The 27,982-nt window shown below is 46.1% G+C and overlaps 1 long non-coding RNA gene across 1 annotated transcript; it reads left to right on the top strand.

Moving 5' to 3' along the window:
• Positions 1-2,075: 2,075 nt before the first annotated feature.
• LOC132810811 (uncharacterized) lies at positions 2,076-27,523 on the top strand. Its single transcript, XR_009643110.1, has 4 exons — positions 2,076-2,162; positions 2,788-2,894; positions 7,329-7,428; positions 26,780-27,523. It is a non-coding gene; the product is annotated as an uncharacterized LOC132810811 (long non-coding RNA).
• The last annotated feature ends 459 nt before the right edge of the window (positions 27,524-27,982 follow it).

Raw genomic sequence — 27,982 nt, 5'->3', positions numbered from 1 at the left:
CAGATTCACTTAGCTGCTTCAAGCATGAAAGGGTTGACCTATCAAGAATAGATAAGCAGGGATGATGTTATGGAAACAAGATTCTGAGGAGCTTGACAGGGTGGACGTTGACTAGATCTTCCAGCACCAGTGAAGTCTCAAACAAGGGAACATTCATTTTAGAAAAAGTAAAGATTTTTTTCTCTCAGTGAATGGCTAGAATTTTCTCACCCAAACTTTTGTGAAAGTTAAATGTGGGAGGGGAATGGTTGGGTTACTCTTCGGAGTGTTGTTCTGGCTTGTTGGGCGGAAGGGCCTGTTTCCACACAGTAGGGAATCTATGATTCTATCTCAAATTATTTTAAAAAGGGTAGATAGAGTTTTGAAATATTGAGCAGTTGAAGGCTATGCGGATCAAGCATAAAAGAGGTGTTGAGGCCTGGGTTGGCCCAGCCATGATCTGACAGAATGGGGAACAAGCTGAAAGGGATGAATTGCCTATGCCTGCTCCGATTCCTTGAGGCTCCGTTTCATTTTATTTGTCTCCAAAGAAGAGTGTGATACAATGTGCTAAAGATCTCAGATGTTGTGAAAATGGGGTGTTTATGTACTGATTCAAATGGCATTGATTCATCAGTCACAGCTATACAGTAATGAGTAGGAAGGCAGTGCCCTCCATGAATAAAGGAAATCTACTGCAGAGCTCACGCAAAGGGAATTCTTACCCTCAGTAAACTCTCAACCACCCGACCTCTTGCAAAAATGCCATCCCATTTTCCAATTCCTCCTTCTCCGTCATATCTGCTCCCAGGAGGACCAGTTCCATCAGAGAACACACCAAATGGCCTCTTTTTTTAGAGACTGCAATTTCCCTTCCCATGTGGTTAAAGATGCCCTCCAACACATCTCGTCCACATCCCGCACCTCCGCCCTCCACACCCCACCCCTCTAACCATAACAAGGACAGAACGCCCCTGGGGCTCACCTTCCACCCTATAAACCTTCGCATAAACCAAATTATCCACCAACATTTCAGCCACCTCCAAAAAGACCCCACCACCAGGGATATATTTCCCTCCCCACCCCTTCCCGCCTTCTGCAAAGACCATTCCCTCCGTGACTACCTGGTCAGGTCCACGCCCCCTACAACCCACCCTCCCATCCTGGCACTTTCCCCTGCCACCGCAAGAACTGTAAAACCTGTGCGCACACCTCCTCCCTCACCTCTAACCAAGGCCCTAAAGGAGCCTTCCACATCCATCAAAGTTTTACCTAAACATCCACTAATTTCATTTATTGTATCCGCTGCTCCCGATGTGGTCTCCTCTACACTGGGGAGACTGGGGACGCCTCCTAGCAGAGCGCTTCAGGGAACATCTCCGGGACACCCCAACAAATCCATCACACTGCCCCGTAGCCCAACATTTCAACTCCCCCCTCCCACTCTGCCGAGGAATTGGAGGTCCTGGGCCTCCTTCACGCCGCTCCCTTACCACCAGACGCCTGGAGGAAGAACGCCTCATCTTCTGCCTCAGAACACTTCAACCCCAGGGCATCAATGTGGACTTCAACAGTTTCCTCATTTCCCCTTCCCCCACCTCACCCTAATTCAAACTTCCAGCTCAGCACTGTCCCCATGACTTGTCCGGCCTTGCCCTACCTGCCTGTCTTCTTTCCCACCTATCCACCCCACCCTCTCCTCCCTGACCTGTCACCTTCATCCCCCCCCCACTCACCCATTGGACTCTATGCTACTTTCTCCCCACCCTCCTCTCGCTTATCTCTCCACGCTTCAGGCTCACTGCCTTTATTCCTGATGAAGGGCTTTTTCTCTGCACTTTGGATGCTGCATGAACTGCTGTGCTCTTCCAGCACCACTGACCCAGAATCTGGGTTCCAGCATCTGCAGTCATTGTTGTTACCTCCCATCACATGACCCAACATCTCAGCACAAGCAGGACACACTGCGCATGCTCCAGCCAACAGTGACCCCAGGTGATTGATGTCAGCACCGGACCAATGAAAGGACGGTGGGCGGAGCTGGAGGACCTTGCGGGAGGTTGATCCTCCAACCAATCACAGTGAATGAAGGGCGGAGCTAAGGTAAACCATGTGATCACCCTCGCGCCCGACGCAGAGTAGCTGTAATAAATGCTTGGGAAGTTATAGAGAGAAAGGATACGGTAAGGAAAGAAATAATCAGGGAAATGTGAGAGAAGCTGTGATGTCATGAGCGGAGAGGTTTTACATACAAATTGTGCATGTCGGAAAACACAAATTTGAACGTCCCAGTCCCGTGTTTGCAGTAAATGGGGAATTGCCTCAGCGGCTGCAGGGCTGAGTGAGCGCCGCCATCTTTATTCGGGACAACGATTCACTGGACACGTGCGGGCCGCCATCTTTGTAGGGGGCAAGGTGCAGCCAGGCGCATGTGCAGCCTCTCTCTAGTACAGAGTCATTGTGATGACAGCAGCCAATCCTGCTCTGATTCACCTCTGGGCTCCCTCAGGACCACTTTGTCAATGTCTAGCTTCCTCAGTCTCCAACCATGGGGGTATTTTTGATCTGTTTAGTACTGTATTATTACTTTTACAGACCATTTGTAAATGATTTTTTCACGTGGCCCAGCCCCTGACCATGTGCTGCTCTATTATCAGATTATTTTGTCTTGAATATTTTTGAGTCAAGAATTCTTTTTTCCAATATACAAGTGTGTTTTCCTTCAGTTTCTGACTATCAAATTCTGCACCACTTTCATTCCCTGTCATGCATTTTGCACCCCCTTGAACTGTGTTTCTCTTTCCACAGATCCCAGTGATTAATGCCAAAGCCCTGTTGCCTGGGGAGAGGGTGATGCTTGACTTTCTTGTACAGCTGCAGTTTGTGTGGTGAAGGTGCTCCCACAATGTGGTTGGGTAAGAGACATTACAGATTATTCATTACAGCAACAGTGATGATTTGAAGATAATGTCCAAACCAAGAACAGTTTGTAATTTTATTATCATGCTTATAATTTCATATAAAATATCATTGAGAATTTTAGATATAAAGCCAGAGATGGAGATATTAGGTCAGGTGACCAAAAGCATTGCCAAAAAGCAGGTTTTGAGGGATGTCTTAAAGGTGGAACGCAGACCTGTGATGTTTTGTCTGCAAATTCCAGACCATGTTGCTTTAGCAACTGTAGAATCAGCTACACAGTTGAAGTAATGAATTAACAAATTATTAGGAGTCTCGAAGTAAATGGATTGACGAGGTCTCAAAGGATGTGTGGTGCATGGAGCTAGGGATGAGAACAGCCAGGAATCAAGTCAAGAATGAGAATTTTAAATTGTTGTTGCTTATAGGAGCCTTTTGACGGGTGAACATATTTGGGGAGAAGTGAGCACGTGGGCGATAGAGCTTTCAATTTTTCTTGAGATTACAGGGAGGTTGAATTTGGGAGGCTGGCCAGGAGTGTGTTTGGATAATTTAAGTCTGGAGATAACACACGATGGATGAGAGTTTCAGTATATGAGCTGAGATGAGGGTGGAATCAGCTAGAAATAGTGGTGTTGGAGTGGGACTGGGCTGTCACTCTTACCTCACCTCTGGGATTCAGCTGGTTGTCAGGTTGTGAATCAGGTGGTAACACAATCGGGAGCTGAGTGGCCCTGGTGGAGCCTAAAATGAGTGTCACTCAGTTGGCTGTTGCTAAGCAGCTGCTTGATAGCCCTGTTGATGAATACTTACATCACTTTCCTGCTGATCGAGGGAAATTGCCTGGGTCGGAGTTGACCTGTGTTTTTGTGTTGAACATCCCTGGGCAATGTTCCACATTGTCAGTCAATGCCAGTGCTGGATGGGTACGTGGCTTTGTGGGTGGCAAGTTCTGGAGCACAAGTTATCAGTATAATTGCCAGAATGTTAGCAGGACCCATAGCCTTTACACTACTTAACCATTTCTTGGTCTTATTCGAACTAAGTCAAACTGACTTAAAACTCACGTGTGTGATTTTGGAAACCACTGTTGAAGGCTGAGATGGATCATCCCACTTTGCAACTGGCTGGGAATTGCTGCAAATGCTGCATGGATGTGTGAGATCCCTCCGTTAGTTAGGGTGGGGATATCTGTTGTGCTTCCTGCAACAAGTTGATTAATTGTCCATTACCATTCACAAGTGGGTGTGGCAGAATTCTGATCTGATCCATTGGTTGTGGGATCGTTTAGCTCTGTTGCTTGATGCTGATGCTGTTTAAAATGCAGATGGTCCCGTTTGGTAGCTTCAACAGGTTGGCACTGCATTTTTAGGTATGCCTGGTGCTGCTCATGGCATGCCATCCTTTCCTGTCCATTGTGATGGGTGAGTGCGGGATGTACAAACCCATGAGATTACAGATTGTGCTGGAGTACAGTTCTGTTGCTGTTGTTATCCCACAGTGCCTCAGAGATATCCAGTTTGAGATCCTACATCTGTCCCATTTAGCATGGTGATAGTACCACTCAGCACAAGGGAGGTTTTTCTCAACTTTAAGGTGAGGCTTTGTCTCCAAAAAGACTGTGGGATGGTCGCTCTTGTCATGGACAGATACATTTGCAGCTGATAGATTCATACTGAAAAGATCTAGTATGTTTTTCCATCTTGCTGGTTCCGTGACCGCCTGCTGCAAACTCAGTTGAGCAGCTATGTCCTTGAGGACCCGACCAGTCAGTCAGTAATCCTGCAGCTGAGCTACTCTTGGTAGAGGACATTGAAATCCTGTACCCAGAGTAGGCTTGTCACCATTTTATTGCCTCAGTGCTTCCTCCAAGTGTTATTCAACATGGAGTAGCACTGATCCGTCAGCCGTGGGAGCACAGTACGTGGTAATCAGCAGGAGCCATGAGACTTCCTGGTGTCCAAAGTCAATGCTGAGTACTCCCAGGGCAAAAGGTGTGTACATCACTGTGCCATCGCCTCTGCCTGGTCTGTCCTGCTGGTGGGACAGGACATATCCAGAGATTTCAGGAGAAAGTGAAGACTGCAGATGCTGGAGATCAGAGTGGAGAGTATGGTGCTGGAAAAGCACAGCAGGTCAGGCTGATGAAAGGCTTAGGCTCGAAACATCGATTCTCCTTGGCCTCAGATGCTGCCTCACCTTGTTATGCTTTTCCATCATCACACTCTCGATATCTAGGGATGGTGATGGTGGTGTCTAGCCATTATCTGTAAGGCATGACTCTGTGAGGATGACTATGTCAGGCTGTTCCTTGACTAGTCTGTGAGACAGCTCGCCACGTTTTGGCACAAAAAACCCGGATGTTAGTGAGCAGGATGTTGCAGAGCCGAGAGGGCTGATTCTGTGGTTGTATTTTCTGGTGCCTTGTTAGATGCCAAGTGGTCCATCCAGTTTCATTCCTTTGTTGAGACTTTGCAGTGATTAATGCAGTGAGTAGCTTGTTGGGCGACTGTCAGGTTGGCAGGATATTTTCTGCCATTGACAATAGTTCCTTGGAAATCAGGAGATTCCTAATTCGTTATTATTTCATGAATTCAGATTCCATCGTCTGCCGAGCTGGGATTCGAACAGGGACTTCAGTTGTACATTTTAATATTCTGGATAAAAGTTAAATACATTAGGTTTGTTCACTCATTTTAAACATCACTAACCCTGGTTTTGTTTCTTTGTAAACACTGTCCATCATCCTGTCTCCTCCATCCTTCTCTCCAACAACAAGAGCAAGGAGCACACTGAGTTTCTCTGTCACTAAGACTGAGACAATCCGACCAGCTGCCTCTGCTGCTTCCCTCCATCCCACTAGCCCACTGAGACAAACTGCCTCACATGGTGTTCCTGGTTTTTGTCCCAAACTTACATCTTTCTCCTCTTGTCAAGCCTTATCAGAGCTCATCTTGATCTTTTCCTAGTCTCGCTAAACCACAGACATTCCAACTCTGTTTCCTCCCCGTCACTCCCCCCTCGCCAATTCACAGATATTGTTCCTTGTTCTGTCTGTCTGTCTTTTCTGGTTATGTCCTTCTCATCCATTCTGCAAAAAAAAAACTAACATTTAACCTCACCATCATTTGTAAATCCTGCTCCATCCCCACTCTCCCTTTCCTTTATGAATTCCTTGTATTTGGTGTCCCTCCAGGATCTATCCTTGGTCCCTACTGTTTATCACCTACATACTGCCAGGAGGTGACATTGTCTAAAAGCACAGTGTGAGGTTTGACATGTACACTGACGATGCCCAGCTCTCCCTCCCCATCATCCCTCTCCATTGCTCCATTGTTACTCAGTTATCAAACTGCTTATCACATTCCCACTACTTGATTAACTGCAATTTCCTCCGATGAAACATTGTTACGGTTAAATCCATTACCTTCAGTTGCTAATACAAATTCCTTTCCCTTACTGCTGAGCCCCTCCCTCTCACTGGGTGCAGTCTGAGGTAGAACTAGACTCTTCACAATATTGCTGTCATATCTGACTTCAAGGTGACCTTCTAATCAGACATCTACACAATCACAAACACCAGGAATTCCAATCTCTGAAACGTTGCTTGTCTCCACCTCACCCCAGCTCCATTGCTACTGAAACCCCTTACCCGTGTCTGTGTTACCTTAAACTTGGTGAATCCGAAACAGAACCCTTGATTTCGTGACTGGCCCAGAATCTGCTGGCTTTCAGTGTTTCCTGCACAATTACCCCAGATCCCTTTCTGGTGCAGCTTTCTACAGATTCCACCATGTAAATAGCACTCTGTTCTCTTATTGTCCCCTCCAAACTGACCGACTTGACATCTTCCCAAATTATACTCCATCTGACAACTTGTTGCCCCCTTCTCCTGTGTATCTCTCTCTCTTCACAATCCTCTTAGCACTTTACAGTTATGCCTTTTCTAGGAATTCCCCCCCCCCCCCCCCACCCATTCTTCTAAACATTTACTGGGAACAGTGGGCAGTGTGAAGCATGCAGAGATGCTCTGTTTTTAGAGATACTCTATGGGAGGAACTTGCTGCCCATTGGTCAGAATGGAGACAACTTGCCCATCGAGCTGCATGAACCTTTCACACCCCCCCCCCCCCCATGTCTTATTGATGAGGCACAGCGGCAGCACGGAAGGGAAAAAAAAGAAGCAAATCCTGCTCTCCGCATCTCACTGACTCCTGGAATATTCTGTCCCATGTGTCAAAAATCTGCCCTGTTCAGTCGCATGAAATCCCAGTGTGGAAACTCACAGAAACCCACAGAGGTTTCCCCCTGAACTGACTGCTGACCTCCACAAGGGGTAATGTGTCCAGTCATCCTGGGCCAGGAGGAGGGGGTGGTGTGAGTTTCTAACCTGAACTGACAGTGATGGAGTTTATAAACTTGTATTACAGGATACTACAGGTGGACATTCAGATGGTAATCTCAGTCATTGTAACACCAAACTCTGATTGAATTAGTCAATTCATCAGGACCTGGATATTCGCATTGTGTGTGAGTATTGTATTCCATCTGAATCCCATTTGCTGCATAAAAGTTCTCTTTGAATCTTCCCAAACCTTTTATGTGTGTCCTGTAATCCTTGTATAATGAGCTGATGGGTGTAAGGTTTATTATTATAATGTATAATTTCTGTAAATCCCTCTGTCACAGCTCCCCTCAATTGCCTTTGCTACAAGGAGAACAACCTCAGTTTCCCCAAACCCCTGATTCCCCAGTGTCTGTTTGATTAGATTACTTAGTGTGGAAACAGGCCCTTCGGCCCAACAAGTCCACACCGACCCGCCAAAGCGCAACCCACCCATACCCCTACATTTACCCCTTACCTAACACTAGGGGCAATTTGGCATGGCCAATTCACCTGACCCGCACATCTTTGGACTGTGGGAGGAAACCAGAACTCCCGGAGGAAACCCACGCAGACACGGGGTGAACGTGCAAACTCCACACAGTCAGTCACCTGAGTCGGGAATTGAACCCAGGTCTCTGGCGCTGTGAGGCAGCAGTGCTAACCACTGTGCCAGCATGCCGCCCACGGCTCTCTATAAGACACACATCAGGATTGTGTTGGAACGTTCTCCACTTGCCTACATCAGTGCAGCCCCCAACAATATTAAAGAAAGTGAACATCCTCCAGGACAAAGCACTGTGCCGTAGTGGTGTCCCATCCACCCCTTCAGCATTCCCTCTCCCCATCCCAGAGACACAGTGGCATCACTGTGTAAAAGGGAAAGGCAGCATTGTCCTCCCAGACCATAGGGCTGCTCTCTCATTAGGGAGGAAACTGGAGCCCCTGGAAGAAACCCATGCAGACACTGGGAGAATGGGCAAGTCCCACAGAGACAGTTGTCCAAAGCTGGAAACGAACCTGGGGCCCTGGCAGCAGGGCTAATCACTGAGCCACTGTGCCACCCTCAAATTGTAATTTGATTCACAACTACCACTTCCTCTGATAGTTCATTCCACACACAAACCATTGTCTGAACAAATATTTTTTAAAAATCCCCGAATCTCTTTTTAAAGCTGTTCTGCTGTCACCTTAAAAGCTGTGTACCCAGTCTTGAATCGGGTTCCTTCCTGGAAAGGACACCTGCTGTTCACATTACTGATACCACCCATCCATGATTTGAGTCTAATAAGGTCACTCCTCAGCCTCCTGCGCGCCAGTGAAAGACGTCGCAGCCTATCCAGCCTCTGCTTATAATTCAGACTATCCATTCCCCTCAACATCCTGGTAAATCGCTTTTGAATCCGCTCCAAATACATAATGTCCTCCCGATATCAGCATGGCCAGAACTGGACACAGAATTCCAGAAAAGGCCTCCCCAACATCCAAAATAACATCCCAACTCTTGTACTCCAAGGTCTGAGCAATGGTGACAAGTGTGCTAAGCACCTTCTTAACCACCCTGTCTACATGTGACACAGACTTGAAAGACCCGAACCCCTCGGCCTCTTTGTTCCATATCACTCCTCGATGCCCTGTTTTTAATTAGTGTAAGTCTGCTCTCGTTTGTTTTATCAAGATGTAATATTTTGCATTTATTCCAATCCAAAAATACCAAAAAAATCCTGAGCATTAAAGACAGTGGGAGTATACTTAAGAGGGAACTCAGGAGGGCAAAAAGGGGACATGAGATAGCTTTGGCAAATAGAGTTATGAATAATCCCAAGGGTGTTTATAAATATATTAAGAACAAAAGGGTAACTCGAGAGAGAATAGGGCTCTTCAAAGATCAGCAAGGTAGCCTACGTGTGGAGCCGCAGGAGATGGGAGAGATACTAACAAAATATTTTGCATCAGTGTTTACTGTGGAGAAGGACATGGGCAATATAGAATGTGGGAAAATAGAAGTTGAATATGTCCATCTTACAGCGGAGGACGTGCTGGGTGTCTTGTAACCTGTAAAGCTTGGTTAATCCCCAGCACCTGATCAGGTGTACCCTAGAGCTCTGTGGGAAGTTGGGAATGTGACTGCTGGGCCTCTTGCTGAGATATTTTGTATCATCGATTATCACAGACGAAATGCCGAAAGACTAGAGGTTGGTTAACATGGTGCCACTATTTAAGAAAGGTGGTAAGGACAAGCCAGGGAACTAACGACCGGTGAGCCTGGGCAAGTTGTTGGGGGAATCCTGAGGAACAAGATGCATGTGTATACTGAAAAGCAAGGATTGATTAGTGATAGTCAGCATGACTTTGTGCATGTCTCTCAAACTTGATTGAGTTAATTGAAGATGTATCAAAGAGGATTGATGAGGGCAGAGAGGTGGACGTGATCTATGGAATTCAGTAAGGTACTGGACAAGCTTCCCCATGGAAGACTGCTTAGCAAAGTTAGATCTCATGGCATACAGGGAGAACTAACCGTTTGGATACAGAACTGGCTCAAATGTAGAAGGCAGGGTGGTGGTGGAGGGTTGTTTTTCAGATTGGAGGCATGTGACCAGTAGAGTGCCGTAAAGATCAGTGTTGGGTCCACTACTTTTTGTCGTTTATATATATGATTTAGATATGAGCATAGGAGGTATAGTTAGTAAGTTTGCAGATGACACCAAAATTAGAGGTATAGTGGACAGCGAAGAAGGTTACCTCAGACTACAACAGGATGTTGTTCAGATGGGTGAGAAGTGGCAGATGGAGTTTAATTCAGATAAATGTGACGTGCTGCATTTTAAAAAAGCAAATCTTAACAGGACTGATACACTTAGTGGCAAATTCCTAGATAGTGTTGATGAACAAAGATATCTTGCAGTGCAGGTTCATATTTCCTTGAAAGTAGAGTTGCAGGTAGATAGGATACTGAAGAAAATGTTTAGAATACATTCTTTTATTGATCAGAGCATTCAGTATAGAAGTTGGAAGGTGATTACAGGACATTGGTTAGGCCTCTTTTGGAATATTGTGTGCAATTCTGTTCTCCGTGAATCGGAAGGATGTTGTGAAACTTGAAGAGGTTCAACAAAGATTTACAAGGATACTGTCAGGGTTTGAGCTGCAGAAAGAGAGCAAAAAGGCTGGGGCTTTCTTTCCCTGGAGCATCAGAGACTGAGGGGTGACCTCCATAGAGGTTTATAAAATCATTAGTAGCATGGATAGGGTAACCAGACAAGGTCTTTTCCCTGAGTAGGAGAGTCCAGAAATAGAGAGCATAAGTTGAGGGTGAGAGGGGAAAGATATAAAAGGGAACTAAGGAGCAACTTTTTCATGCAGAGAGTGGTGCCTGAATGGAATAAGCTGCCAGAAGAAGTAGTGGAGGCTGACAATTACAGTATTTTAAAGGCATTTGGATACTTGACATGAATAGGAAAGATTTACAGGGATATGGCCCAGGTGCTGGCAAGAGGGATAAGATTAGGTTCGGATATCTGGTCGGCATGGACAAATTTGACCGAAGGTTCTGTTTAGTGCTGTTCATCTGTGACTCACAGCTCAGTGGGTTTCGGTCCCTTCAAAGATAAATCTTAATCTGTTTTATTTTAGTAAAGCTACAACATTCAGTAGGGCGACAGTTTATTTCTTTAAATACACATCTTATGATAATTTGATAAAGTTTTTTAATATAAAATATTGGTACTAATTTATTCTAGAGTCATGTTTTGTAAAGCTGTAAGATTGTGTGCCTTTTTCTGGGTCTGTGGACTGTTAAGGTGCAGAGATGGCCATTCGTACAGTGATGTGCTCTTCCTGTTGGATGTGGGAGATTAAGGAAGTTTCAATGATCTGATTGTCTGCAGGAAGTGAGGATGCAAATCCTGTAGGATTTCCTGGATCAGATGGAGCAATGGTTAAAGGTAATGAAGAATTTACAGGAGCATGGGGGTGTGATAGGTGGCAGTTTCAGAAAGGTAGGAAAACTGCCGATCCAGTCAGGTAGATGGGTTTCCTCTAGGAAATGGAGGAGCGGAAGGCAAGTAGTGCAGGAGTCTCCTGTGGTTATTTCCATCTCCAACAAGTATACTGTTTTGGAAAGCGTCGGGGGTCACATTTTCAGGGGAATATCGCACTGACAGCCAAGTTACTAGTGTAATGAATCTAGTATAATGTGAGGTATAACAGGTTCCACGCGATCGATGGTGATAGGGGGCTCTCTAGTCTGCAGCACAGACTGCAGTTTCTGTAGCTGATAGTGAGACCTCAGAGTGGGGTGGTGCCTCCCTACTGTCTGGGTGAAGGATGGCTCCGAGGGTGCAGAATATTCTGAAAGGGGAGAATGATCAGTGGGAGGTCGCTGTGCATTGGTACCAGTGACATAAGAGAAAAGGATGAAGTACTGATGAGAGAATATAGCAAATTAGCCTGGAGGATAATAAGCAGGATCTTGTGGGTCGTAATATCTGGATTACTCCCGGTGCCACATGCTAGCGAGAGCAGGAATAGCAGGGTAGAGCAGATGAATGCGTGGCCAAGGATCTGATACAGGGGAGAAGGATTCCCATTTTTGGATCATTGGAATCTCTGCTGGGGGAGAGGTGACGTGCATAACAAGGATGGATTACACCTGAATTGGAAGGTGTCTAATATCCAAGCAGGGAGATTTGCTAGTGCTACTCGGGAGGCATTAAACCAGTGAGGGCGTGGGGGTAATCCTAAAGAGATAGTGAGAAAGGAGGTAACCCTGAGGCTGGTACAGTTGAGAAGTTAGACAGGCACGGGCAAGGCACAGAATGAGGTCGGACTGACAAGGTACAATAGACAATCGGTGCAGGAATAGGCCATTCTGCCCTTTGAGCCAGCACCACCATTCATTATGATCATGGCTGATCGTCCACAATCAGTATCCTGTTCCTGTCTTATCTCCATAAAACTTGATTCCATTATCTTTAACAGTTCTGTCCATCTCTTTCTTGAAATTATCCAGAGACTTGGCCTCCACTGCCTTCTGGGGCAGTGCATTCCATGTGTCCACTACTCTCTGGGTGAAGACGTTTCTCCTCAACTCTCTTCTAAATGGCCTCTCCCTTATTTTTAACCTGTGTCCTCTGGTTCTGGACTCACCCATCCGTGGGAACATGCATCCTGCCTCCAGAGTGTTCAACACTTCAATAATCTTGTAGGTCTCAATCAGATCCCCTCTCATTCTTCTAAATTCAAGTATACACAAACTCAGTCGCTCCAATCTTTCAACATATGATCATTCCGCCAATTCCGGGAATTGTCCTCGTGAACCTACCCAACACTCCCTCAATAGTCACAATGCTCTTCCTCAAATGTGGAGACCAAAACTGCACACAATACTCCAGGTGCGGTCTTACCAGGGCCCTGTACAACTGCAGAAGGACCTCTTTGCTCCTATATTCAATTCCTCTTGTTATGAGGGCCAGCATGCAGTGAGCTTTCTTCACTACCTGCTGTACCTGCATGCTTGCTTTCATTGACTGATGTACATGAATACCGAGATCTCGTTGTACTTCCCCTTTACCAAACTTGACTCCTTTTAGATAGTAATCTGCCTTCCTGTTCTTGCCTCCAAAGTGGATAACCACACATTTATCCACATTCAACTGCATCTGCTATGCATCCGCCCACTCACCTAGCCTGTCCAAGTTAACCTGTATTCTCATAACATCCTCCTCACATTTCACCCTGCCACCCAGCTTTGTGTCATCAGCAAATTTGCTAATATTACGTTTAAGATGTTCATCTATATTATTAATGTATATTATCAACAGCTGTGGTCCCAGCACCGAACCTTGTGGTACCCCACTAGTCACTGCCTGCCATTCCGAAAGGAAGCGTTTATCACTCCTCTTTGCTTCCTGTCAGCCAGCCAATTTTCAATCCAAGTCAGTATATTCCCCTTTGTAAATCCATGCTGACTCTGACGAATCCTATTACTGCTATCCAAATGAGCCATAATTTCATCTTTTGTAATTGACTCAGCGTCATTCTCACCACTGACATCAGACTAACCGGTCTATAATTCCTTGTTTTATCTCTCCCAACTTTTTTTGAAAAGTGGGATAACATTAGCCACCCTCCAATCTGACTCTACATCTCCTGATTCTGTGTATCCCCCTTTCCCAAGGGACTGAACGTCATCCCTCATCAACAGGGCCATCCCACCCCCTCTGCCCATCAGTCTGTCCTTTTGATAGCACTGCACTGCATTTATTTCAATGCAAGAGGTTTTACAGGGAAAGCAGATGAGCTTAAGATATGGTTTTGAACATGGGACTGGGATATAGTGGGTATGACAGAAACGTGGCTTAGGTTGGACAGGCCAGGTAGCTTAATGTTCCAGGGAATAGATATGAGGAAGGGTAGAAAGGGGGATAAGAGAGAAGGTGGAATGGTGTTTTTGAGTAGGGATAACATTATTGTTGTGCTTAGGGAGGATATTCATGGGGGTTCGCCCGTTGAAATTACTTGGGTGGAACTGGGAAATAAGAACAGGACGATCACCTTATTGAGGTTGTCTGTGTGGGTTTCATCCAGGTGTTCTGGTTTCCTCCCACAGTCCAAAGGTGTGCAGGTTGGGTGGAGAATCCAGGCTGGATTGCCGTATTGTTCAGGGATGGGCAGGTGGGTGGATTGGTCATGGGAAATGCAGCGTTACAGGGGTAAGATAGGAGGCTCTGAGGGTCAGTGTGGATGTGATGGGCCGAATGGCCTGCTTCCACACTTGGGATTCTTTGACGACAATTCTACTGGTTTTAAAATAGTTGCAGAAAATAATAGATCAGATCTAAAAGTTGGTGTTCAAAATTGGACAAAGGTGAATTTTGATGGTACAAGGCAAGAACTTTCAATATTTCTTTGCAACCCCCAGGTAAAGGGACGGCTGGAAAGTGGGAACATAAGAACAGAAGGAATAGGAGCAGGGGTAGGCCATCTGGCCCCTCAAGCCTGCACTGCCATTCAATAAGATCAGGGCTGATCTTTTCATGGCCTCGGCTCCACTTTCCTGCTCTCTCACCATAACCCTTAATTCGATTCCTGTTTGCAAATCTACATTTTGCCTTAAAGACATTCAAGTTGATAACATCAACTGCTACACTCAGCAGGGAATTCCACGGATTCATAACCCTTTGGCTGAAGAAGTTCCTCCTCAACTCTGTCCTAAATCAGATACCCCCTTATTTTGACGCTGTGCTCTCTAGACTGACCCGCCCCCCAATGGAAATAACCTCCCTGCTTCTATCTTATCTATTCCCTTCTTAATTTTATTTTTTCCAATACAGCCTCCCATTCTTCTAAATTCCAACAAGTATAATCCCAGTCTATTCAGTCTCTCCACATACACCAATCCTCTCAACCCCCGACTCAAACTAGTGATCCTCCTCTGCACCCCCTCCAGTGTCAGTACATCCTTGTTGAAGTAAGGAGATCAAACCTGTACACAGTACTCCAGGTGTGGCCTCACCAGCACCCTGTACAACTGCAGCATAACCATCCCTCTAGCAAGGAAGGACAATAAACCCTTCACCATCTCTTTTAGTCCCCTGGGATGCATTCCATCACGGCCAGGAGACCCATGTTCTTTTGGGCTGTTATCTTTTCCAACACTACCTCTTTACTGAGAGTGACTGTTTCCATGTCCTCATCTGCCATTGCCTCCATAGGCCTGTGAAAATGAGACAACAAGAGTACATGGACAGTATGTTCCTGTTAAAGCCAAGTCTGGTAGGTGTAGAGAATGCTGTGTGTCTAAAGAAATTGAGGGTCTGGTCAAAAAGATGAAGGAGGGATATGGCAGCTACGGACAGCTGGGTTTGAGTGAATCCCTCGGAGTATAGGGGCAATAGGAGTACACGTGAGGGAAAACAGGAGGGCAAAAAGGATACATGAGATAGCTTTGGGGGGAAAGAGGTTTAAGGACAACCCAAAGAGATTCTACAAAACACTAAGGACAAAAGAGTAACCAGGCAGAGAATAGGGACCCTCAAAGATCAACAAGGCTGTCTGTGGAACCACAGAAGGTGGGAGAGATACTACCCAAGGATTTCATGTCAGCTTTTACTGAAAGAGGATATGGAAGCGAGAGAGTTTGGAGAAATAAATAGTGATGATTTGACAACTGTCCATATTACAGAGGAGGTTGTACGGGATGTCTTATACATAAAGCTGAGTAAATCTGTGGGACCTGATCAGGTGTATCCCAAATCTTTGTGGGAAGTGATCGCCGGGCCCCTCGTTGAGAGATTTGTATCACTGATAGCCGGAGGTGAGGTGCTGCAAGACAGGAGCCATTATTTGAGAAAGGTGATGAGGAAAGGCCAGGGAACAATACACTGGTGAGCCTGAGGGTAGTGGCAGACAAGGTGTTGGAAGGAATTCTGAAGGACAGGTTTATATGTAATTGGAAAGGCAAGAAGTGATTAGGGATAGTCAGCATGGCTTTGTACATACATCACTAACTTGGACTTCAGAAAGACATTCAAAAAGGTTCCACATAACAGACTGGTTAGCAAGTTAGACACCATGGGATGCAGAGAGAGCCAGCTGTTTGGATACAAATTGGCGGGAAGGTTGGGGACGGAGAGTAGTGCTTTTCGGACTGGAGGCCTGTGATGAGCAATATGGTGTAAGGATCAGTGCTGGGTCCACTGATTTTCATCATTTATATCAATGATTTGTGTGTGAATATATGAGGTATAGTTAGTAGGCTTACAGTAGACATCAAAATTGGAGGTGCACTGGACAGTAAAGAAGGTTACCTCAGAGTACTTCAATCAAATGGGCTGAGGATTGTCAGATCGAGTTTATTTCAGATAAATGTGAGGTGCTCCATTTTGGAAAAGCAAATGAGGGCAGGAATTATACACTTAATGGGAAGGTCCTGGGGGGTGTTGCTGAACAAAGAGACCTTTCAATGCAGGTTCATAGTTCCTTGAAAGTGGAATCATAGGCAGGGTAGTGAACAAGGTGTTTGGTGTACTTGCCTTTACTGGTCAGTACATTGAGTAGTGGAGTTGGGATGTCATTCTGCGGCTGCACAGCACATTGATTCAGCCACTTCTGGAATTCTGCTTTCAGTCCTGGTCTCCCCGCTATCGGAATAATATTATGAAATTTGAAAGGGTTCGGAAAAGATCTGCAAAGATGTTGCTAGGGTTGAGGGTTTGAGCTATATAGATAGAGGGTGAATAGGCTGGGGCTGTTTTCCCTGGAGCATCGGATACATTTGTGAGGAGCATGGATAGGATGAAATCCCAGAGTCTTATTCCCAGGATATGTGAGTCCAAAGCTTGGGGGCACAGGCTTCAGGTGTGAGGGAAAAGATTTAAAAGGGATCTAAGGGGCAATGTTTCCAGCTGAACATAGTACGTGTGTGGAAGGAGCTGCCAGAGGAAGTGTGGAGGCAGGTACAAGTACCCAGTTATGCCTTTGAGATGTTGTATGTGATTAGCAAAAGTTTAGAAGGATACAGGCCAAGAGCTGGCATATGGGATGATATTAATTTAGGATATCTGGTCGGCATGGACAAGTTGGATCGAAGGGTCTGTTTCTCTGCTGTACATCTTTATGGCACTACTAAAATTAAGATGGGTTTCTCTTTTATGGAGAGTTAGCAGAAGATCAACTAATTCTCCTTGGAGCTGAGAAGGTTAGGCAGGGATTTCGACCAGGAGCAGATTTGTTTCCAGGATATTTAATTTACAGAGAGACAGACGGAGAAATTATTAACGTCACAATTTTGAGTAACTACTTTCAGGTAAATGGCAAATAAAACAGGTTAAAAATGTGAAGATTATTGTACTCACTAAGTTCTGAGCATCTGGAACAGTTTGGACGCAGATTCAGTAGTTATTGAGAAAACAAATTTGGAATTTAACTTTTTTAAGGAAGGATTTGGAGGGCTACAGACAAATGGGAGGTGAGTTGGGATAGACTGGCACCATCTCCAGAGGGGCCAGTACAGCTGAATAGCCCCAAACCCCTGTGCTCTGCGTTACTGCCCCATTCACTGTGAATGATGAAGCTCATCCCAGGGCAGAGTCCAAGAGACATACAGCATGGAATTAGACCCTTTGGTTGAACTGGTCCATGCCGACCAGATATCCCAACATTTGGCACATATCCCTCTACACCCTTCCTATTCACATGCCCATCCAGATGCCGAATGGTGTAACTGTACCAGCCTCCACCACTTCCCCAAACAGAAGATTCCATACAGGCACCCATCTCAGTGTGAAAAAAGTTGCCTCTTGGGTCCCTTTTAAATCTTTCCCCTCTCACCTTAAACCTACACCCTCTCGTTCTAGACTCCCCCACCCCAGGGAAAAGCCCTTGTCTATTTTTCCCATCCATACTCCTCATGATTTTAGAAAGCTCTATGAGGTCACCCCTCATCATCCGATGCTCTTGGGAGGAGCCCACTCATGTCACAATGGGGCCCAGGTGATTGACAGCAGCTTCAGACCAATAGGAGAATTGGCGTGATCCTTCGGCCAATGGGAGTGAATTGGGGTGGGTCCAGCAGGCCAACACATGGCCATGAGCTGTGCAGGCGCAGTGTCACTGTGAGAGAGGTCCTCATGAGTGTGAAGGGAGTGGGAGAGACTGCAAAGTCTGGGGAAGAAATTGAGTTATTGTGGACTGGGAGGGTTTATAAACGCACAGTTTTAGGCTGCTAGACTTAAATTAGAAATTCCTGGTAAATTAGAACAAAAGAACTGCGGATGCTGTAAATCTCACTCAACAGCCAAAAGATACTGGAAAAGCTCAGCAGGTCTGGCAGCATCTGTGAAGAGAAATCGGAGTTAACATTTTGGATCTGCTGACCCTTCCTCAGAACTGATGCTACTGAAAAAAAATGTTGGTATATATGCAGAAGATCGGGGTTAAGGAGTAAATGATAGGTGGTGATAGAGTCCAAAGAGATGGGAGCAGTTGGACAAAGGAGTGGATAACGATCTGGCTGGGGCAGGGTGAATAGCCGTTTATGGGGACTGTTAGTGGCTAACTATAGCTAATGTGTAATGGTAGGTTATGTACTAACAAGGCCTGGTGTGTGGGTTAAGAGGCTATGGCGCTAGGACATTGGAGAGTTCAGGACCTAAATTATTGATTTTGATACTGGGGCTAGAGGGGTGCAGGGTCCCCAAGTAGAAGATAAGGTGTTGTTCTTCCAACTTGCGTTAACATGTGGCGCTGGAAAAGCACAGCAGGTCAGGCAGCATCCCAGGAGAAGGATAATCGACGTTTTGGGCATATTCCATTCATCAGGAATGCCGGGATTGGGAGTGGGGTGGGAAGTAAGAGGGCTGAGAGATAAATAAGAGGGATGTGTGGTGTTGGTGGGAAGTGGGCTAGGAAGGCAATGGGTAGATGTAGTTAGAGGGTAATGGAGATAGGGTGGAGTGGATAATTGGAAAGGAAAGTGGACAGGTGGGACAGTTTAAGGGCGTGGTGTCGAGTTGGAGGGTTGGATCTGGGATAAGGCAGGGGAGGGGAGATGAGGAAACCTTGATTCTGTGGTTAAAGGGTCCCAATTTCTTCCTCCAGGCGTCGGGTAGCTGGGATTTGGTGGTGGAGGTGGCCCATGACTTGCATGTCCTTGGAGGAGTGGGTAGGGAAGTTGAAGTGGTCAGCCACAGGATGGTGGGGTTGGTTGGTTGGTGCATGTGTCCCAGAAATGCTCCCTGAAACATTCCGCAAGTTGGTGTCCCAGGAGACAACATCGAAAGCAAAGGCCATAATAGGTGAGGTGTTTGGATGTGCAGGAAAATCTCTGCTGGATGGGGAATGGTCCGTTGGGGGTGAGGGGGAGGTGTGGGCACAGGTTTTGCACCTCTTGTATTGACAAGTGAAGGTGCTGTGAGTGGAAGGTGGGTTGTTGGGGAGCATGGATCTGACTAGGATTCACAGGGAATGGTCTCTGTGGAATGCTGAAAGGAATGGAGAGGGAAATATATCTCCGGTGGGATCTGATTGTAGGTGGTGAAAATGGCGGAGGATGATGCGTTGTATCTGGGTGGAAGGTGAGGACTGGGGGGTTCTATCCTTGTTGCAGTTGGAGAGGTGGGGTTCAATGGCAGAGGTGCGGGAAGTGGTGGAGATACACTGGAGGGTATTGTTGACCACGTAGGAGGGGAAATTGCAGTCCTTGAAAAATGGTGTGTTTTGGAATGTTCTGGAATGTTCTGCCAGCTTGCATCAAGCTTCACTGGAACACTGCAGTAAGCATGAGACAGAGATGTTGGCCAGGGAACAGGTTCGTGTGTTAAAGTAGCAGGCAGCTGGAAGATCGGGGTCTGTTTTGCAGCAGAACGTAGATCATCAACTGCCATTTCCAGCACCTCCACTCAGCTGCTGCCAGACACAGGTTCCTGTCCCCTCCATTCACAGCTATTCACCCTCCCAGCAGATTGTTATCTACTCCTTTCTTTCCAAATGTTATTTTTTCTTTGGGCTCTGTCCCCACCTATTATTTACTCTTTACCCCCTATCTCCTGCAGTCCAAAGATGTGCAGTAAGGTGAATTGGCCAAGCTAAATTTCCCGTAGTGTTCAGGGATGTATAGGTTAGGTACATTAGTCAGGGTAAATGTAGAATAATAGGGTCGGGGAATGGGTTTGGTTGAGAAACTCTTCAGAGGGTGAGTGTGGACTTGTTGCGCCGAATGGCCTGTTTCCACACTGTAGGGATTCTAATTTTCCCAGCTGCAGTCAGTTCTGAGTGAGGGTCACTGGACCTAGAATGACCCTTAGTGTGTGCAGAAGGAGGAAACGGGAAAGGGGAGTTGGATCAGTTTAGACTGGAAGGGTTTAATTACACTCTGTACAGGTAGTTAGGCCTGAATTAGAAACTCTTGGTCCCACGTTTACAGCAAATGGGAAAACGGCTGTGGGCCTCAGGCGGTGATGGGTTCTGGGTTATGGCCACCATCTTTATTGGGGACAAGGTACAGCGAGGCGCATGGGCATATCCTCTTCCTGGGTGGGGTCGGGGTGATTTGAAGAGGAGCATTTACACATCAAACACATACCAAGAGAAGTATTTGTCTTTACTGTTCAGCCTGCACTGACTGTGAGTTTTATTTTGTGAATTCACTTTATAGGATTTTATTTGAGAATAATTGAGACAGGGATCTCAAAATCAACTTTCTATCGTCAGCAGGGTCATCAGGATCGGAATACCATTGACATTTAACTGGGGAAGGAGAAAGGTGTGTCTGTTCTGTCTGTGGGAAAGTATCTCTTTTTTTTCAAGCAAAAAGCAGAAAGATGTTCCAAGGGATCACCCTTTGGGTTTGTGCTCAATTCTGGGCCCTGAGAGGGAACACAGATTTGTCCAAATTACACCTCGTCTCTACATAGGAACTGTCAGATTTAGACCCAATCACCCACTTTCTGATGTTAACCTGTGAACTCCTCATTTTCAATTCCCTGCAAGCTTCTGATTAAAATTCCTTATGGACTCAAATTCCAGCACCATTTCGGGTGGAATGTTTCAGGTTTTGACAACTGTCTGTTCATTCAGAAACTGCTGAGGTCCGTATTGACTCTGGGGTTACAAAGGGCTGAATTGAAAGATGAGATGCAGTTCTTCAGCTCCCATTGAGATGCATTGGAACAGTACAGGAGGCTGAGGGCAGTGTAGGTGTGAGCAGACAATGACAATGACAGGGCTGCACCGTGAGGGCTGCTTGGTTCAATGAGAGTGTTTTGGAGTTGGGTGTAAATAGAGCGAGGGGAGACAGGGAGAAGGTGAACCACAGCTTCAGTTTTAGTCAGGCGATTCAGCAATTCACATGGTCCCAAAGGGAACAGCCAAGTTGTAAGCGATACCTGCTGAGTGTTTTCTTTAAAACAGTTTTTAAAGTGTAAAATGTCAGCTTAAGTAAAGATCGGGGCTTTTGATGATAATGGAAATGTTGGAAGAGAAGGAAGGTTTTTGCTCATTTAAATTCTCCTAATGGGAGTAACTAGCTGAAACTAGAGACACATTGTTACAGGAGCCCTCAGACCCGTGGGGCGCTCCTCTTGTACAATGTGGGAAATAAGGGACACTTCCAGTGTCCCTGACGGCTGTGTGTGCAGGAAGGGTGTCCATCTGCAGCTACTGGGAAACTGCTTTTCAGACCTGGAGCTGAGAGTGGACTCACTGTGGAGCAATACTGAGAATGTTATGGACGGCACGTTTAGTGAGTTAGTCACACTGCAGGTGAGGGTTACACAGGCAGAAAGGGAATGGGTGACCATCAGATCAAGCAAAAGGCTCAGGAAGGGAGTGCAGGACTCCCCATGATCATTCCGCTTCTCATACAGATATTGTGCACCGCTTGGGATTCTATAAGGGAGGGAACAGGTGGGGTTGCCTCTCAGGGGAAATCAGCAACAGCCAGGTTCATGACCCCACAGAGAGCTCCGCTGCACAGAACGGGAGGAAGGAGAATGGCAGAGCTATAGTGACAGGGGATCCAGTAGTCAGGGTCAGAGACAGGCGCGTCTGTGGCCACTGACATGAATCCAGGACAGTGGAATTGAACCCAGGTCCATTTATTGATAAAGTGCACAGACTAATAAAGGTCAACGTCCCAAATGCAACCTTCAGCACTTGGTCACCCGAAAGCTCTATTTTCCAGGGTCTGTGCACTTACTCTGAGCCCTTCAGAGGGATTGAAGGGGATGGGGAGAAAACAGGAACAGGATTGTGTTGTAGATCTACAAACTAACTGTCACCCTCCCCTCTCGGTCTCCCCCCTCTGTCTCCCACCCCACATCGTACCTCCTCCCCACCGCAGGGAAAAGACCTTGTGTATTTACCCTATCCATGCCCCTACTGATTTTATAAACCTCTATAAGGTCACCCATCAGCCTCTGACGCTCCAGGGAAAACGGTGTATTCATCCTCTCCCTATAGCTCAAATCCTCCAACCCTGGCAACATGCTTGTAATACTTTTCTGACCCCTTTCATGTTTCACAATATTGTTTTGAGAGGAAGGAGACCCGAATTGCACGCAATATTCCAAGCATGACCTAACCAATGTCTGTATAGCCGCAACATGACCTCCCAACTCCTATACTCAGTGCTCTGACCAATAAAGGAAAGCATATTAAACACCTTCTTCACTATCCTATCTACCTACGATTCTGCTTTCAATGAGCTGTGAACCTACACTCCAAGGTCTCTTTGTTCAGCAGCGCTCCCGAGGACCTTACCATTAAGTGTATACATCCTGCTAATATTTGCTTTTCCAAAATGTAGCACCTCACATTTATCTGAATTAAACTCCATTTGCCAATCCTCAACCATCTGACCAAGATCCCGTTGTAATCTGAGATAATCTTATTCACTGTCCACTACACCTCCAATTTTGATGTCATCTTACTAACAATACTTTCTATATTCACTTCCAAATCATTTATATAAATTATGAAAATTAGTGGATCCAGCACCGATCCTTTGTGACACCCCACTGGTCACAGGTCTCCAATCTGAAAAGTAACCTTCTGGCACCACCCTCTGTCTTCTACCTCTGAGCCAGTTTTGTATCCAAACGGCTCGTTCTCTCTCTGTATTCCGTGAGATCTAACCTTGCTAACTAATCTCCCATGGGGAACCTTCTTGAACGCCTTACTGAAGACCATGTAGATGATTTCCACCGCTTTGCCCTGACTTAAGTTCATGAGACGTGATTTCTCACACACAAAGCTGTTAATAGTATACAGGACTTAACTCTGTACATTGGAGTCTGCGTCACCCAGTTATGGGTGTTCATATTCTGGATAAGGTTCACGTACACCAGCTTTGTGTTAGTGACTGTGTATCGAGTCTTATTAATATCACCAACACAGTGAGTTCCTTTTCAAAGGCAGTCCCTATATCCCTAACCCTGCTCCCATCTGCTCTGTCTGCTCCATCCCCACCGTAGACAGTAAGTGGGAGGAGCTCATGGAGTTTCCATGTGAGTGAGACGGAGAACATCTTCCCTTCTTTCCTCTAGTCCACCAAGAAATGGTGGTAGTGTCCTTACCTCTGGACCAGGAGGATCAGGTTCAAAGTTGAGTGACAGCATCTTTGAAGTGGCTGATTGGAAAACCTGCCCAAGCAACCAGGCCATACTGTGTCCCAGCTGTCCCTGCCTGAGCCTCTAAACAAAACCTTCCTGTAGTTTCTCTCCTGTTAGACTCTCCCATTGCTCAGTTTGTCCAGGATCCCCTCCTGCTGCTGCACTGCTCATGTCCCTCACTGACCTGTCCATCCCCCAGTGTCCTCCACATTCATTCATTGTTTACAATCCCATTGTCCCAGTCCTCCAGCCCCGCTCCCTCCACCCTATTGGGCAGTGGCTGCTGTCAATCACTCAGGCTCCTGTGTGATCTGGAGCATGCTCAGCAGGAGGGGAGACCAGTGCATGGGTGCATGGGCGCAGTGCTGGGCAATTGGTGTATGTGCAAGGTGGGTCAGTGCCAGGGAGAGCGGCTGTGGGTGTGTGGGATTGATCTTTCATTGGCAGCTCACTCCCTTCCTCCCTCTGGGAACAGGACCCAGGGGAATGGCCCCTCCCCTGGTATCGGGACAAGTGGTCGGCGTATCAGTGGGGGAGTATTTTGCAGAAAGTTATCAGAACTCGGGTGAAGATTCAGGGATGTTACGGAGAGGAACATTCATTTTAGTTCATTTTTATTCAACCAGATATGATTTGGCCAGTGTGTGCAGGATGGTTCTCATCAGAGGATCGGAGTAGGGGAATAAATAAGAGGTTCCAGATTGGGGGGGAAAAAGTCAGTCCGTTTTGTCCCAGAAGGAAGCCCTGGGAGGTGTGGGGAGGATTCACCAACACCCAGGAGGCTCCGAGTCAGACTCATTGATTTGATTAGATTAGATTTCCTACAGTGTGGAAACAGGCCCTTCGGCCCAAACAATCTACACCGACCCTCGGGTTACCCACCCAGACCCATTTCCCTCTGATTAATGCATCTAATATTATGGGCAATTTAGCCTGGCCGATTCACCTGACCTGCGCATCTTTGGATTGCTGGAATCGAACCTGTGACCCTAGTGCTGTGGGGCTGCCGTGCCATCGTGCCACCCCTTTTTTTGGTTTTTAGTCTGTAGGCAGGAGCTAGGAAGCTGAATTCAAAGAGAGGAGAGAGTTAGAACTAGGTGTGGAGGGAAGGAGTGAGGAGATTATTTTGGATTTCAGTTCACAGAAGAGAGAAATTGTGAGACTGAGATTTAAAGCTTTGGGGGAACAAAGAAACTGCAATTTAATACTATAATTGTCTTATGAATTTCCATCCTGTGTTAACGGTGGTGACTTGTTTTCTCTGTTGTAGAGAACTGAAAGGGCAGATTTGCAGATGAGAAATTTAAATTGAACTTCATTTTCAGTTTTGATAGTTACTTGATCCGTGCCGATCTGAATATCATTGGCCTTTTTCATGTGGAACGGAAGGTGTGTATTCTGGCCGTGGGTGAATATTTCAAATGTCAGTGTGACTGGGAAAATTACTGAGGTACAGCCAAGTCCATGTTAGCGTGGTGACTGTGGAGAGAGGATCAATCTAAACATCAGGTCATAGGCAGAGAACAAAGGGAACTAACACCTTCAACATATTGTCTCACTATAAACCATTGTTAGCAGCTAACCTGAGAATGCAACTTTAAAAAGAAGGGTTTTGTGATTTACACATGAAAGAAGTCAAACTATCACTGTATTCTCAGAGATGAAAGGCTTAACAGACAATTAATTTTTCAATGTATAATTTCAGTTACATCACACTGCAAATTTTTGCTATAAACTCTGTGTTATGATCGAGCCCTCCACAATCACCTGATGAAGGAGCGTCGCTCCAAAAGCTAGTGTGCTTCCAATTAAACCTGTTGGACTACAGCCTGGTGTTGTGTGATTTTTAACTTTGTACACCCCAGTCCAACACCAGCATCTCCAAATCATGACTCCTTTGGGGAGGGTGGTGAGTTTTGGATTCAGCTTTCCAGTTATTACCATAAGAAGATGAGCACTGGGTACAGGAGAGGCAATGCAGCCCTTCGAACCAGCCCCACCATTTAATACGGTGATGATTGAGCTCACCTCGGTCTCAGCTGGGTTTTCCTGCCTGCTCTCTCTCACCCTTCATCTCATTGCAAATTCAACATCTGTATCTCTTCATTAAATCTGCTCATTGTCCTGGCATCCACTGTATTTTGAATAGGGAATTCCACAGATTCACAGCACATTGAGGTAGGTACATTCTTCTTCATGAAATTAGAATAGAATCCCTACAGTGCAGAAACAGGGTATTCGTCCATGGAGTCCACACCAACCCTATAATGAGCATCCCATTCAGACTCACCCATTCCCTGTATTTCCCATGGTTAATGGCTTCACCTGCACAGGCATGGACGCTGTGGGCAATTTAGCATATCCAATCCTCCTAACCTGCACATCTTTGGACTGTGGGATGAAACGGGAGCACCCAGAGGAAACCCGCTCAGACACGGGGAGAACGTGTAAACTCCACACAGTCACCTAAGGCTAAAATCAAATCCAGGTCCCTGACACTGTGAGTCAGCAGTGCTAACCATTGAGCCACCTCTGCTTAAAATCTGCTCCTCCTATTCACTTCCCACGCCCCAGTTGGCTGAATCTATATTCCTTACATCAGAAAATCAGGTTGTGGAAGCAGGTGTCTCAGTAAAACCCAGTGACAGCCCATATGTCCTGTGTGTCTGAATGGGGATCCTATACACAACACCCTCCAGTCCACATTTTTCATACACTTTCCAGAGACAGGGGTCCAGTGGCTTCTTGGGGACTACAACACCCACAATCCCTATGGCAGGGACCACACGTGTGTGGGGAAACCCCGCACTGTACATGTACAGAATGTGGGCGGGTTTTGGAGCATGTGCTTTAGGTAAGTATACTTTGCAGAAAGTATTTCACACTGTGATTGGCTGGGGAAGGGATGCATCTGCTTCTGGTATTGATCTGTTAGAGGGTCACCACACCCATGTAGGACCACTCTCCATCCCCAATTCATTGTAATGCTGGGAATCAACAAATGGGAAACAAAGAAGAATCTGACCCATTCTCCCAGACTGAAGGTTCCTCTTGTATCCAGGATCTGCCACCTCCCTTTCTGTTTCCTTTTGTTTCATTCTGCTGTTACATTATTGACTTGCAGCAACTGAAGGGAAAGGAAGTGAACCCAGAAAGGGTGCTGAGTCTGACCAGGGACGGGAAGTGGTGGCATGGATCTGTTTATCAGTAACTCCATGAGAATGGGGAGGGTGTTCATTAGGGGGTAGCAGAGTCAGAATGGTGGGAGAGAGTAAGTGGGCTGGAGGGTTACAGCTTCGGGGAAGAAAGGGGAAAAGGATATTCCAAAGAAGCTAGAATTGTCTGCTCTGAATTTCTAATCTGTACATATTCCTTTATACAGGGTGCTAGATGGTGAAGGTTTGCAGACTGAAATCTCAAAATCATGTGCAGATTGTGATTATGTTAACCAGCATTTGAAGAACCAAAGATAGAGAATCACTCGGCCAAAATCCTGCAACACTCTCCCTCACAGCATTGTTGGTCTATCTGCACCAAATGGACTGTGAATGGTTCAAGACAGCAGCTCACTCCCATCTTCTCAAGGGTAACTAGAGATGGGGAATAAATGCTGGCTGAGCCAGTGATGCCCATATCCTGGAAATGGTTTCTATCTCTAGTTGCTGAAACCCAGTTGATGTTACTGCAGGATGATGAGGGACGCTGAGTGCATCCTCCAGGAGGCAGCACCATCACATTACCCCTGCCTACACCCACACAGGAACACCACAACGTCACTGGAACAAAAGGCAGTGAAGCCAAAGGAGGACTTAGATATAGTTCTTCGGGGTAAAGACATGAAAGAGGATTGGAACACAGCAGGAACAGGAGACTGAGCTGGATGGTCAGCTGTTTCCCATTGAATGGTGGAGCAGGATTGAAAGGCTGAATGGTCTCCTCCTGCTGCTATCTCCCAGGTATGTATGTAGCCATGGAGCCCGGGAAGGAAGGAGTGGGCAGGGATTCTCCAGGAGATTGCACTTCCACAACAGGTTTCAGTGAGGGTAGGTTTGATGGATTTTATTTAACATTTATCTTTAACACAAAGTTTGTAAATTTTGGTTTTAAAATGTTGTAAAAGTTTTTTGCACAGCAAATAAAATTAAAGAAAATAAATTAAACTGTCTGAATATAACAGTTTTAAAACTTTCAACCACTGTAAAACAAAATCCCTTTTGTCACGGACACCATCACTTTCCAGTTACTCAAGCTCCAGGGAAATATTCCCTCCCTGTCTGAACCTTTGGTTTGATGTAATTGCTTTTCAGGTCTCCTTCTGTGAGCTGCGAAGCGTTCTTTTTCCCCATTTCCCTGACACAGAAATGTTATCACAGCAACCTTCCCACCATCAAAATCATCATTATGCCATTTTGCTTTTGGTTAACATATAATCACCAGCAGTGCAAAAGTGAGGACTGCAGATGCTGGAAACCAGAGCCGAGATTAGAGTGGTGCTGGAAAAGGCCTTTTGCCAAAACGTTGATTTTCCGGCTCCCCGGATCCTGCCTGACCTGCTGTGCTTTTCCAGCACCACTCTAATCTAGAC

This window comes from Hemiscyllium ocellatum, unplaced genomic scaffold (genome assembly GCF_020745735.1).
Source record: "Hemiscyllium ocellatum isolate sHemOce1 unplaced genomic scaffold, sHemOce1.pat.X.cur. scaffold_1963_pat_ctg1, whole genome shotgun sequence".
Classification (NCBI taxonomy): Eukaryota; Metazoa; Chordata; class Chondrichthyes; order Orectolobiformes; family Hemiscylliidae; genus Hemiscyllium; species Hemiscyllium ocellatum.
Note: the sequence above shows the minus strand (reverse complement) of the source record. Positions and strands in the feature narration are given on the sequence as shown.